The sequence below is a fragment of the Triticum aestivum genome, chromosome 5B, assembly GCF_018294505.1.
Source record: "Triticum aestivum cultivar Chinese Spring chromosome 5B, IWGSC CS RefSeq v2.1, whole genome shotgun sequence".
Lineage (NCBI taxonomy): Eukaryota > Viridiplantae > Streptophyta > Magnoliopsida > Poales > Poaceae > Triticum > Triticum aestivum.
The window spans coordinates 70,577,461-70,589,418 of NC_057807.1; the positions used below are offsets into that span (position 1 = coordinate 70,577,461).

The 11,958-nt window shown below is 44.3% G+C and overlaps 1 protein-coding gene across 1 annotated transcript in view; it reads right to left on the reverse strand.

The window, feature by feature from the left end:
* The window catches only part of LOC123110459 (serine/threonine-protein kinase Nek2), a 5,425-nt gene extending 4,077 nt beyond the window's left edge, over window positions 1-1,348 (reverse strand). Inside the window, exon 1 of the mRNA XM_044530984.1 lies at window positions 1,039-1,348. The gene's annotated coding sequence lies outside the window, so the exon portion shown is untranslated. The remainder of the gene's footprint in view (window positions 1-1,038) is intronic.
* Between the last annotated feature and the right edge of the window lie 10,610 nt (window positions 1,349-11,958).

The window sequence follows — 11,958 nt, forward strand, 5'->3', positions numbered from 1 at the left end:
AATCAGTACTTCTGTCAAGCAATGGTGAAGAATAAGTGCATTGAAGTACCAAACAACTCCACACACAAAAAAAATATGCTCAGAGTGGAAAAAAGGTAGTATTGTCCAGAGAAAACAAATCAAAATGGATGGCAAAGTTGCCAATACTCCAAGAGATATATCTTGGGGTTAGGGGGAAGGAGAAGACCAAAAGCGTGAGCTCACATGAAAACATAAGAAAAGACAAGTGATCCGTAATTACGGATGCAAAAGCAAAGCACCCGGTGACAAAACCTGCCGACAGCCCCACTAAGGCCTCCTTTGGTTCAGAGGAATTTTGTAGGAATTTCATAGGATAGGATTTCTATAGGAAAAATTCCTTTAGAGCCCTTTGGTTTGTAGGAATGGAATCCTATTCCTATGGAGGAATTCTTCCTATCCTCCACATTTCATAGGAAAATAAACATTAGCCTAGACTCAATGGAAAAAATCCTATGATGTGAATCAAAAGGCATCTCCTTTCCTATTCCTACTCATAGGATTTGAAATACATGTCATCTCATTTCCTATGACTTACCTATTCCTACGATTTTCCTACCCTATGAACCAAAGAAGGCCTAAACTGTTCTGAAAAAAGAAAAGAAAGAGGAAACGGTGGAGCTCTGGGCCGAAATGTCAAATCGGAACTCAAGGAGCAAATCAGAATTCAAGACGCGGGGGGAGAAAAATAATCAGCCCCGGGTCCAAGCTCCACCAACTCCGAATCAAAGCCACCCCAATGATTTGTTTTTCCTTTTAAAATCAACGAACGAATCCCAAATGCCAACTCCATGAGCGCATCAAAAATGGATGCGAAATGGCGGCGCACAGCGCGGCTCTCGATCCACCCCAAGGAACCAAGAACACAGCCCAGCTGCACACAGAAAAGAGCAGAGGGGAAAAACGGAAGAACAATCCAATCTAATCCGAGCTCGGAGGCTGAAATGCCGGCTCCAAGAACCCCGCCGCGGCCGGCGGAGAGGGCGCCGGACGGGAGGGGGCAGGGCGCGGTGGACTTACGGGGTCACGCGCGCAGATCTCGCCGCATTTGATCGGGGACGGAGGCGGGGGGGAGCGGCTGCGATTTGAAGGGGCGGCGGCGGGGAGGAGGAGAGAGAAAGATGGGGTTTTGGCTTGGGGTGGGTTCAACTTCAAACTCGGCGAGAGCCCCGCCCGCCCGCTCGCTGCCGCTTTCCAATCCCCCAAAGCTTATATAGCCCAAAGGTAAAGGGAGGAGGAGGAGGAGGAGAGCTAGGGGAGAAGCCTCCCCGAGGAGAGAGAAAGAGAACAGGGCTAGAGAGAGAGAGAGAGGGAGAGGGGTGTGAACTGGGAAGGCGATGGCAGTGAAGAAGAAAATGTGATGACTGATGAGAGAGAGGGTGGGGGATAGGGAGGGGGGTGTGGGCCCTCCTGGTATGGTCAACTTGGGTGTGTGTTTTTTATATTTTTGGAGGGTGTATTTTTTAGTTTCTTGGATTGCATCCATGATATGATGAGAAACAAAAAGGAGGCATTAGTGTGAGTGCTTATGGGCTGATGGCATCTTTGCTACTCCATCATACTCCCTCCGTCTAGTCTAGTCTATGTCAAAAACACTTTTATATTATGAAACAGAGAGAGTAGTAAATAGTAATGGACACTCACAAAGCATTTGAAAGCAAAGCTTCCAAACAAATTTTTTTGAGAATTTCAAACAAAATTTTACTACACAATTTCAAGAAAGCCATCTATTTACAACAAAATGGATATGCATACGAGAGATCGCATCCTTCTTGTACGACACTAATCCAAATCGAACTGGTTGAAAAAATGGAATAATCATGTGTGCAGGTGGTTCGTGGTACATGGGTCATATTGAACCCGTAGTACTATTTAGCTAGATGTAGAGCAGTTTGCATCGACTACGCATATCTTTCGTAGTAGCAGTATTTTCTTGGAAGATATGCCTCCAAATCTACAATCTTTTTTAGTAACACTAGGGTGTATAGGGTTGGGGCTCACACTACAGGAAAAGCATTTTCTTGTGAAAAGGACATAATTTGAAGAGGAACTTACCATGGTTATCTATTGGGTAACTAGCAATCATTGATTGATTGTTATATTGGAATTGTCTCTTGTAGTATCTATGGGATTAGTATAATCAAACGTCAAAAAAATAAGGATAAACTGGACTTGCTATAATTTGAACAAAACAACATATATAAAGAATTCTACTCCCTCGGTTTGTCGACAGCTGACATTTATGCATTGACATAGTCTTCGATATGCATCTTTGATCATTAATTTGTAGGCATTTGAAAACATGTTTAATGACAAAACTAATAATGTTGCATTATTTTACGGATGAAAATACTTTTGTGTCAAAGTTTTAAAACTTTAACTACACAATTTCTGGAAAGCCATCTATTTACATACACATGTGATAGTACTATTTAGCTAGACGTGGAGTAGTAGTAGTTTGCATCGACCCTACATTTCTTTCATATTTTCTTAGAAGATGCCCAACTATAACCATTTTTAATGACACTAGAGTGTGTAAGGTTGGGCCTCACACTACAGAAGAATCATTTTCTTATGTAGCCAATACTACTAACACAACTTGAACTATTGTGCAATTAGTCCACAACATCTTTATACCTTCATTTTCAATAAGAGGGACTTAATAGGAAGGGTTATATGTAGGTCAACCAGCAAGTCTTACTCTTCTAACTATGTTCTAAATTTCTAATCATGGATTTGATGGATTTACTAGCTCCTGGTCGATTGAGCAATAGTCACTCTCAGCTTTCTTTTGCTTTTCTAAAATATATTGTATAAATATATGTATCACAAGCCGTTGTAATAAAAATATATGTGTCAAGGCCATTGGATGCAGCCTTCGTTGGCATCTTGTGAACTCAACTTCAAATTTAACCAATAATGGACCCAGGATACGTGGATGATATGATAGAAAGGTCATGCAAGAATCTCGGTACCAAAGGAATCATCAGACGGATGAAAAGCAAATATTCAAAGCCCCTTCAGGTTGCAAAAATAAATAAATAAATAAATAAATGTAGAATGAAGAACGCTGGAGTTTAACATTTAGTTTTCACTACAAAAGGTTTTGTTAGTCTTACCGGCCCATCCTTCTCGGTCTCTGCGTATGAATACATAAAGAACCACTATAACCATCACCCAATAGGAATATCGTCCATAAACACAAACAATGAAAAAAAACAGGGTGTAGCGTGTTAGAATAAATGGGTTGGCCATGAAGATTTTCTAAAATTTCTAATGTAAATCTCAAAGGCCCATGTATAAATGGCAAGTGAAGCTGCAAGCTTCAGTCTCACCCCAAAAGTGAAGGAGACATGAGACCAACTTAAATATAGTCTCCCCACGACACTAAGTGATGAGTATGAGGAGAGAGATAGAGAACACCGCATGCGGTTGATCATCTCGCCTGGTCTCGCCGGGGTGAAGGGCGTGGGCATGTGAAAAAATCGGTTTGTAACCTTGCATGTACGTAGTTTCTTTTTGTCGCTTTACTTTTTTGGTTTCTTGGTAAACAAGTTGGTTGTTTTCTTGTCCGGTAAGTTTACAGCTACAAAACTAAGTCTATTTGAGATCATAATCGCTACACGATACCGCGTGGGTCTATATATAACGACTTACCAGCCACAGCCAAAAATACACTAAAACAAGCTAGGGTTTGCCTCTTCTCACTATTTGTGTCGTCATCGTAGACTACTCCATCCCAAATGCCAACATGCATTGGCGAGTAGGAGTGCATGTATCTGGTACCTCTTGTCCTTATGATCCTGCATCAGGAGAGGATGAATTATGTTTCGGGGAAGCACTACGTGCAACTGCTCAAGTTCGTCACCACGGGTCGTCTTCCACCAAGCCTGTTGGTGTCGCGTACCGATGACTTCAGACATTCAGATCAATGTTATGCTATAATTTTCCAAAACAATCAAATGATAAATTCAAGTTGTTTTGAGGCATGTTGAGGACGTGGATGAATTTATATAAATCCCATGATACAAATCGAATTTTGACATGGGTTAGGAGCAAATTTTCCAAACTGGCCTTGCTAATGTTATGTTGCAATTTTCTCAAATAATCAAACCTCGGGATACAACAAATAGATGGACTGGACTTGCTATTATTTGAACAAAACAATAAAATGAAAGAACTCTACTCTCTTAGTTCGTCGGCGGGTGCCTTGGGCATTGACATAATCTCCGATATGCACCTTTGACCAATATTTAAACAAGTTCAGAAATATTTCTGCAATGACAAATCTATTGATGTTGCTTTCATCTTACCAGTCACGAAAATGTAAACGCTAGTGGTTAAAGTTAAAAAAACTACACAATTTCAAGAAAATCATAAATTTACAACGGAATAGCTCAGACTACATCTGATTCTTGTACAATACTAATTCAAACCGAACTGGTTAAAGAAAGGAACAAGCTTGTGGTGGAGATGGTTTGTCATACCGAGGACCGTATTGAAACTGTATGCATAGCATCTTGTGTTATTATTTTTTGCGGAAAAAATTCCAATCTATCCATCATCAATCATGATAGTACAACGAATACCAAAAATAATAAAACTACAACCAGATCCATAGACCACCTAGCGACGACTACAAGCACTAAAGTAAGCCGAAGGCACGCCGCCGTCATCACCCCTTCCTCAATAGAGTCGGGCAAAACTTGTCGTAGTAGACAATTGGAAAGTCATCGTGCTAAGGCCCTAAAGGACCAGCGCACCAGAACAACAAACACCGCCGTTGAAGAGAAGGTTGGATCGGAAGGATCCAAGCAGACACACAAACACACAAGAACAAGGACCTGATCCACGTGGATCCACCGAAGATGAACACCTCACCGAATCCGGTGAGATCCGTCAGAGACAAATCTTCACACACCCTCCGATGACGCTAGAAGCACCACCAAGACGGGGGCTAGATGGGGAGAAATTTATTCCATCTTTAGAGAGCCGCCACCGTCTCGTCACTCTGAGCAGGACACAACCACTAAAAAACTCAAAAAATCATCAAAAACGAATCCCTCCCACCAGCAAGCGTCGAGATCCACCACGCCTCCATGGCCCTTTCAGCCCTCCGTCGCACTCACACGGGATGTCACAAGAGCTCATATCGTGAGTAGTCTAAATCTTGGCCACGCTCATTCTCGATGATCATGTTGTGCATGATCACACAAGCGTGCATGATGTACCAAAGCATTTTTTTGATCCCAAAATCTAGCCGGTCCTCTCACAATAGCAAATTGGGCTTGCAAAATCCCAAATGCTCTCTTCACATCTTTTCTAGCTGCCGCCTGAGCATTGTGGAAATCAAGATTTTTCTTACCTTCCGGCTTTTTCAACGGCTTCATGAAGGTTTGCCACTTTGGATAGATGCCATCCGCTAGATAATAGCCATAGTTGTACGTACGACCATTTTCTACAAACTGCACCGGTGGCAACTCACCATTTGCAATCTTATTCATCAGTGGTGACCGGTTGACAACATTGATGTCATTCAAAGATCCAGGCATTCCAAAGAATGCATGCCAAATCCAAGTCTCCTGATCGGCCACCGCTTCAAGGATTATAGTGGAACCCTTTTTTTGACCGTGGAATTGCCCATGCCATGCCTTTGGACAATTCTTCCAACTCCAATGCATGCAATCTATTGAGCCAAGCATCACTACTAGGGAAAAGCCTATACACAGAATCTTATCAGCAGCGCGCTTCAAAATAACTCGCTGCTGCTAACTAGCAGTAGCGCGGACAGACGAAACTCGCTGTTGAGACAAATATAGCAGTAGCGCGTCACCCGAAAGATGCGCTGCTGCTATAATTCCTACGAGGCCGCCGCGAGGCTAGTTATAGCAGGAACGCGTTAGCGTAATGCGCGCTACTGCTACGTGGCATAGTATTAGCGCATTTCTCGGATAAGCGCTACTGCTAAGTTTCCTACAAAAATTTAGTCCCACCTCGCTCCGTGAAGAGAGTTTCTACCACCTTAAATATGTTACTTCTCACACTTTGACAAGCACTTGATCTTCATTGAACTCTATGTGTAGAATTTGTGGCTGCAATATGAGTCTTCACCTGTTCCTAAACCGGTGAGGACTCATATTGTCAAATCAGATTGTACACAAAAAGATTGTTGATGATCAATGTGTTTTTCATATATTGAACAAAGTCTATTTTTGCATGCTGACACATAGCAGTAGCGCTTTACTGTGAAAGGCGCTGCTGCTAGATAGCTTAGCAGTAGCGTCTTTTCCTGAAGAGCGCTACTGCTAAGCCATTCATCTCCCTCATCTCCTCCCTTCGGATCCACTCACACACACAGCCACTCAAAATCCTCTCCGACCCGTCTGCGCCGCGCGCCCCCGTCGCCCCTCCTCCGTCTGCGCCGCGCGCCGTCACCTCCTCCTCCTTGCTGGACTCGATACCGGCCTCCTCCTCCGTCCTCCCTCTCCACTCGCCGCTGGCCGGCCCGTCCTCGCTCCGCCTTCTGTTGGAAATATGCCCTAGAGGCAATAATAAAAGCATTATTATTATATTTCTTTGTTCATGATAATTGTCTTTATTCATGCTATAATTGTATTATCCGGAAATCGTAATACATGTGTGAATAACAGACACCAACATGTCCCTAGTAAGCCTCTAGTTGACTAGCTCATTGATCAATAGATAGTCATGGTTTCATGGCTATGGACATTGGATGTCATTGATAACGGGATCACATCATTAGGATAATGATGTGATGGACAAGACCCAATCCTAAGCATAGCGTGAGATCGTGTAGTTCGTTTGCTAGAGCTTTTCTAATGTCAAGTATCTTTTCCTTTGACCATGAGATCGTGTAACTCCCGGATACCGTAGGAGTGCTTTGGGTGTATCAAACGTCACAACGTAACTGGGTGATTATAAAGGTGCACTACAGGTATCTCCGAAAGTGTCTGTTGGGTTGACACAGATCGAGACTGGGATTTGTCACTCCGTATGACGGAGAGATATCACTGGGCCCACTCGGTAATGCATCATCATAATGAGCTCAAAGTGACCAAGTGTCTGGTCACGGGATCATGCATTACGGTACGAGTAAAGTGACTTGCCGGTAACGAGATTGAACGAGGTATTGGGATACCGACGATCGAATCTCGGGCAAGTAACATATCGATTGACAAAGGGAATTGCATACGGGGTTGATTAAATCCTCGACATCGTGGTTCATCCGATGAGATCATCGTGGAGCATGTGGGAGCCAACATGGGTATCCAGATCCCGCTGTTGGTTATTGACCGGAGAGCGATCTCGGTCATGTCTACATGTCTCCCGAACCCGAAGGGTCTACACACTTAAGGTTCGGTGACGCTAGGGTTGTAGGGATATGTATATGCAGTAACCCGAATGTTGTTCGGAGTCCCGGATGAGATCCCGGACGTCACGAGGAGTTCCGGAATGGTCCGGAGGTAAAGATTTATATATGGGAAGTCCTGTTTCGGGCATCGGGACAAGTTTCGGGGTTATCGGTATTGTACCGGGACCACCGGAAGGGTCCCGGGGGCCCACCGGGTGGGGCCACCCATCCCCCGGGGCCACATGGGCTGTAGGGGGTGCGCCTTGGCCTACATGGGCCAAGGGCACCAGCCCCACTAGGCCCATGCGCCTAGGGTTTCCATGGGGAGGAGTCCTAGGAGGGGAAGGCACCTCCTAGGTGCCTTGGGGGGGGGGAGGGAAACCCCCCTTGGCCGCCGCCCCCTAGGAGATTGGATCTCCTAGGGCCGGCCACCCCCCTTGGCCCTCCTATATATAATGGGGGAGAGGAGGGACTTCACACCTTGGCCTTTGGTTGCCTCCTTCTCCCTCTCCAACACCTCCTCCTCCTCCATAGTGCTTAGCGAAGCTCTGCCGGAGTACTGCAGCTCCATCAACACCACGCCGTCGTGCTGCTGCTAGTGCCATCTCCCTCAACCTCTCCTCTCCCCTTGCTAGATCAAGAAGGAGGAGACGTGGCTGTTCCGTACGTGTGTTGAACGCGGAGGTGCCGTCCGTTCGGTGCTAGGATCTCCGGTGATTTGGATCACGTCGTGTTCGACTATATCATCCCCGTTCTTTGAACGCTTCCGCTCGTGATCTACAAGGTACGTAGATGCATCTAATCACTCGTTGCTAGATGAACTCATAGATGGATCTTGGTGAAACCGTAGGAAATTTTTTGTTTTCTGCAACGTTCCCCAACAGTGGCATCATGAGCTAGGTTTATGCGTAGTTCTTCTTGCACGAGTAGAACACAATTTGTTGTGGGCGTAGATTTGTCAACTTTCTTGCCGCTACTAGTCTTATCTTGGTTCAGCGGTATTGTGGGATGAAGCGGCCCGGACCAACCTTACACGTACGCTTACGTGAGACCGGTTCCACCGACTAACATGCACTAGTTGCATAAGGTGGCTGGCAGGTGTCTGTCTCTCCTACTTTAGTTGGAGCGGATTCGATGAAAAGGGTCCTTATGAAGGGTAAATAGAAGTTGACAAATCACGTTGTGGCTTTCACGTAGGTAAGAAAACGTTCTTGCTAGAACCCTACTTCAGCCACGTAAAACTTGCAAACAACAATTAGAGGACGTCTAACTTGTTTTTGCAGCAAGTGCTTTGTGATATGATATGGCCAAAGTTGTGATGAATGATGAATGATCTATATGTCATGTATGAGATGTTCATGCTATTGTAATAGGAATCACTACTTGCATGTCGATGAGTATGACAACCGGCAGGAGCCATAGGAGTTGTCTTTATTTTTTGTATGACCTGCGTGTCATTGAAGAACGCCATGTAAACTACTTTACTTTATTACTAAACGCGTTAGTCATAGAAGTAGAAGTAGTCGTTGGCGTGACAACTTCATGAAGACACGATGATGGAGATCATGATGATGGAGATCATGGTGTCATGCCGGTGACAAGATGATCATGGAGCCCCGAAGATGAAGATCAAAGGGGCTATATGATATTGGCCATATCATGTCACTACTTTATATAATTGCATGTGATGTTTATTATGTTTTATGCATCTTGTTTACTTAGAACGACGGTAGTAAATAAGATGATCCCTTACAAAATTTCAAGAAGTATTCTCCCCTAACTGTGCACCGTTGCTACAGTTTGTCGTTTTGAAGCACCACGTGATGATCGGGTGTGATAGATTCTTATGTTCACATACAACGGGTGTAAGACAGTTTTACACAGCGAAAACACTTAGGGTTAACTTGACGAGCCTAGCATGTACAGACATGGCCTCGAAACACGGAGACCGAAAGGTCGAACACGAGTCGTATGGAAGATACGATCAACATGAGAATGTTCACCGACGATGACTAGTCCGTCTCACGTGATGATCGGACACGGCCTAGTCGACTCGGATCGTGTAACACTTAGATGACCAAAGGGATGTCAAATCTGAGTGGGAGTTCATTATAATTTGATTAGATGAACTTAATTATCATGAACTTAGTCTAAATATTTAACAATATGTCTTGTAGATCAAATGGCCAACGTAGTCCTCAACTTCAACGCGTTCCTAGAGAAAACCAAGCTGAAAGACGATGGTAGCAACTATACGGACTGGGTCCGGAACATGAGGATCACCCTCATAGCTGCCAAGAAAGATTATGTCCTACAAGCACCGCTAGGTGATGCACCTGTTCTCCCTGCAGAACAAGACGTTATGAACGCTTGGCAGGCACGTTCCGATGATTACTCCCTCGTTCAGTGCGGCATGCTTTACAGCTTAGAGCCGGGGCTCCAAAAGCGTTTTGAGAGACATGGAGCATATGAGATGTTCAAAGAGCTGAAAATGGTTTTCCAAGCTCATGCCCGGGTCGAGAGATATGAAGTCTCCGACAAATTCTTCAGCTGTAAGATGGAGGAAAATAGTTCTGTCAGTGAGCACATACTCACTATGTCTGGGTTACATAACCGCTTGACTCAGCTGGGAGTTAATCTCCCGGATGATGCGGTCATTGACAGAATCCTCCAGTCACTTCCACCAAGCTACAAGAGCTTTGTGATGAACTTCAATATGCAGGGGATGGAAAAGACCATTCCTGAAGTATTTTCTATGCTGAAATCAGCAGAGGTAGAAGTCAAGAAGGAACATCAAGTGTTGATGGTCAATAAAACCACTAAGTTCAAGAAGGGCAAGGGTAAAAAGAACTTCAAGAAGGACGGCAATGTAGTTGCCGCGCCCAGCAAGCAAGCTGCCGGGAAGAAGCCAAAGAATGGACCCAAGCCCGAGACTGAGTGCTTTTATTGCAAGGAAAGTGGTCACTGGAAGCGGAACTTCCCCAAATACTTAGCAGACAAGAAGGCCGGCAAAACCAAAGGTATATTTGATATACATGTAATTGATGTGTACCTTACCAGTAATCGTAGTGACTCCTGGGTATTTGATACCGGTGCCGTTGCTCATATTTGTAACACACAGCAGGAGCTGCGGAATAAACGGAGACTGGCGAAGGACGAGGTGACGATGCGCGTCGGGAATGGTTTCAAGGTCGATGTGATCGCCGTCGGCACGCTACCTCTACATTTACCTACAGGATTAGTTTTGAACCTCAATAATTGTTATTTAGTGCCAAGTTTGAGCATGAACATTATATCAGGATCTCGTTTAATTCGAGATGGCTACTCATTTAAATCCGAGAATAATGGTTGTTCTATTTATATGAGAGATATGTTTTATGGTCATGCTCCGATGGTGAATTGTTTATTCTTTATGAATCTCGAGCGTAATGCTACACATATTCATAGTGTAAGTACCAAAAGATGTAAGATTGATAGTGATAGTCCCACATACTTGTGGCACTGCCACCTTGGTCATATAGGTGTCAAACGCATGAAGAAGCTCCATGCTGATGGACTTTTAGAGTTTCTTGATTACGAATCATTTGACACGTGCGAACCATGCCTCATGGGTAAAATGACCAAGACTCCGCTCTCAGGAACAATGGAGCGAGCAACCAACTTATTGGAAATCATACATACTGATGTGTGCGGTCCAATGAGTGTTGAGGCTCGCGGTGGCTATCATTATGTTCTCACCCTCACTGATGACTTGAGCAGATATGGGTATGTCTACTTAATGAAACACAAGTCTGAGACCTTTGAAAAATTCAAGGAATTTCAGAGTGAAGTTGAGAATCAACGTGACAGGAAAATCAAGTTTCTATGATCAGATCGTGGAGGAGAATACTTGAGTCACAAGTTTGATACACACTTAAGAAAATGTGGAATAGTTTCACAACTCACGCCGCCTGGAACACCTCAGCGTAATGGTGTGTCCGAACGTCGTAATCGCACTCTATTAGATATGGTGCGATCTATGATGTCTCTTGCCGATTTACCACTATCTTTTTGGGGCTATGCTTTAGAAACTGCCGCATTCACTTTAAATAGGGCACCGTCGAAATCCGTTGAGACGACACCGTATGAATTATGGTCTGGGAAGAAACCTAAGCTGTCGTTTCTAAAAGTTTGGGGATGCGATGCTTATGTCAGGAAACTTCAACCTGAAAAGCTCGAACCCAAATCGGAAAAATGCGTCTTCATAGGATACCCTAAAGAAACTATTGGGTATATCTTCTATCTCAGATCCGAAGGCAAGATCTTTGTTGCCAAGAATGGGTCCTTTCTAGAGAAAGAGTTTCTCTCGAAAGAAGTAAGTGGGAGGAAAGTAGAGCTTGATGAGTATTACCTCTTGAACCGGAAAATGGCGCAACTCAAGAAAATGTTCCTGAGGTGCCTGCACCGACTAGAGAGGAAGTTAATGATGATGATCAAGATACTTTTGATCAAGCTCCTACTGAAATTCGAAGGTCCACAAGGACACGTTCCGCACCAGAGTGGTACGGCAACCCTGTCTTGGAAATCAT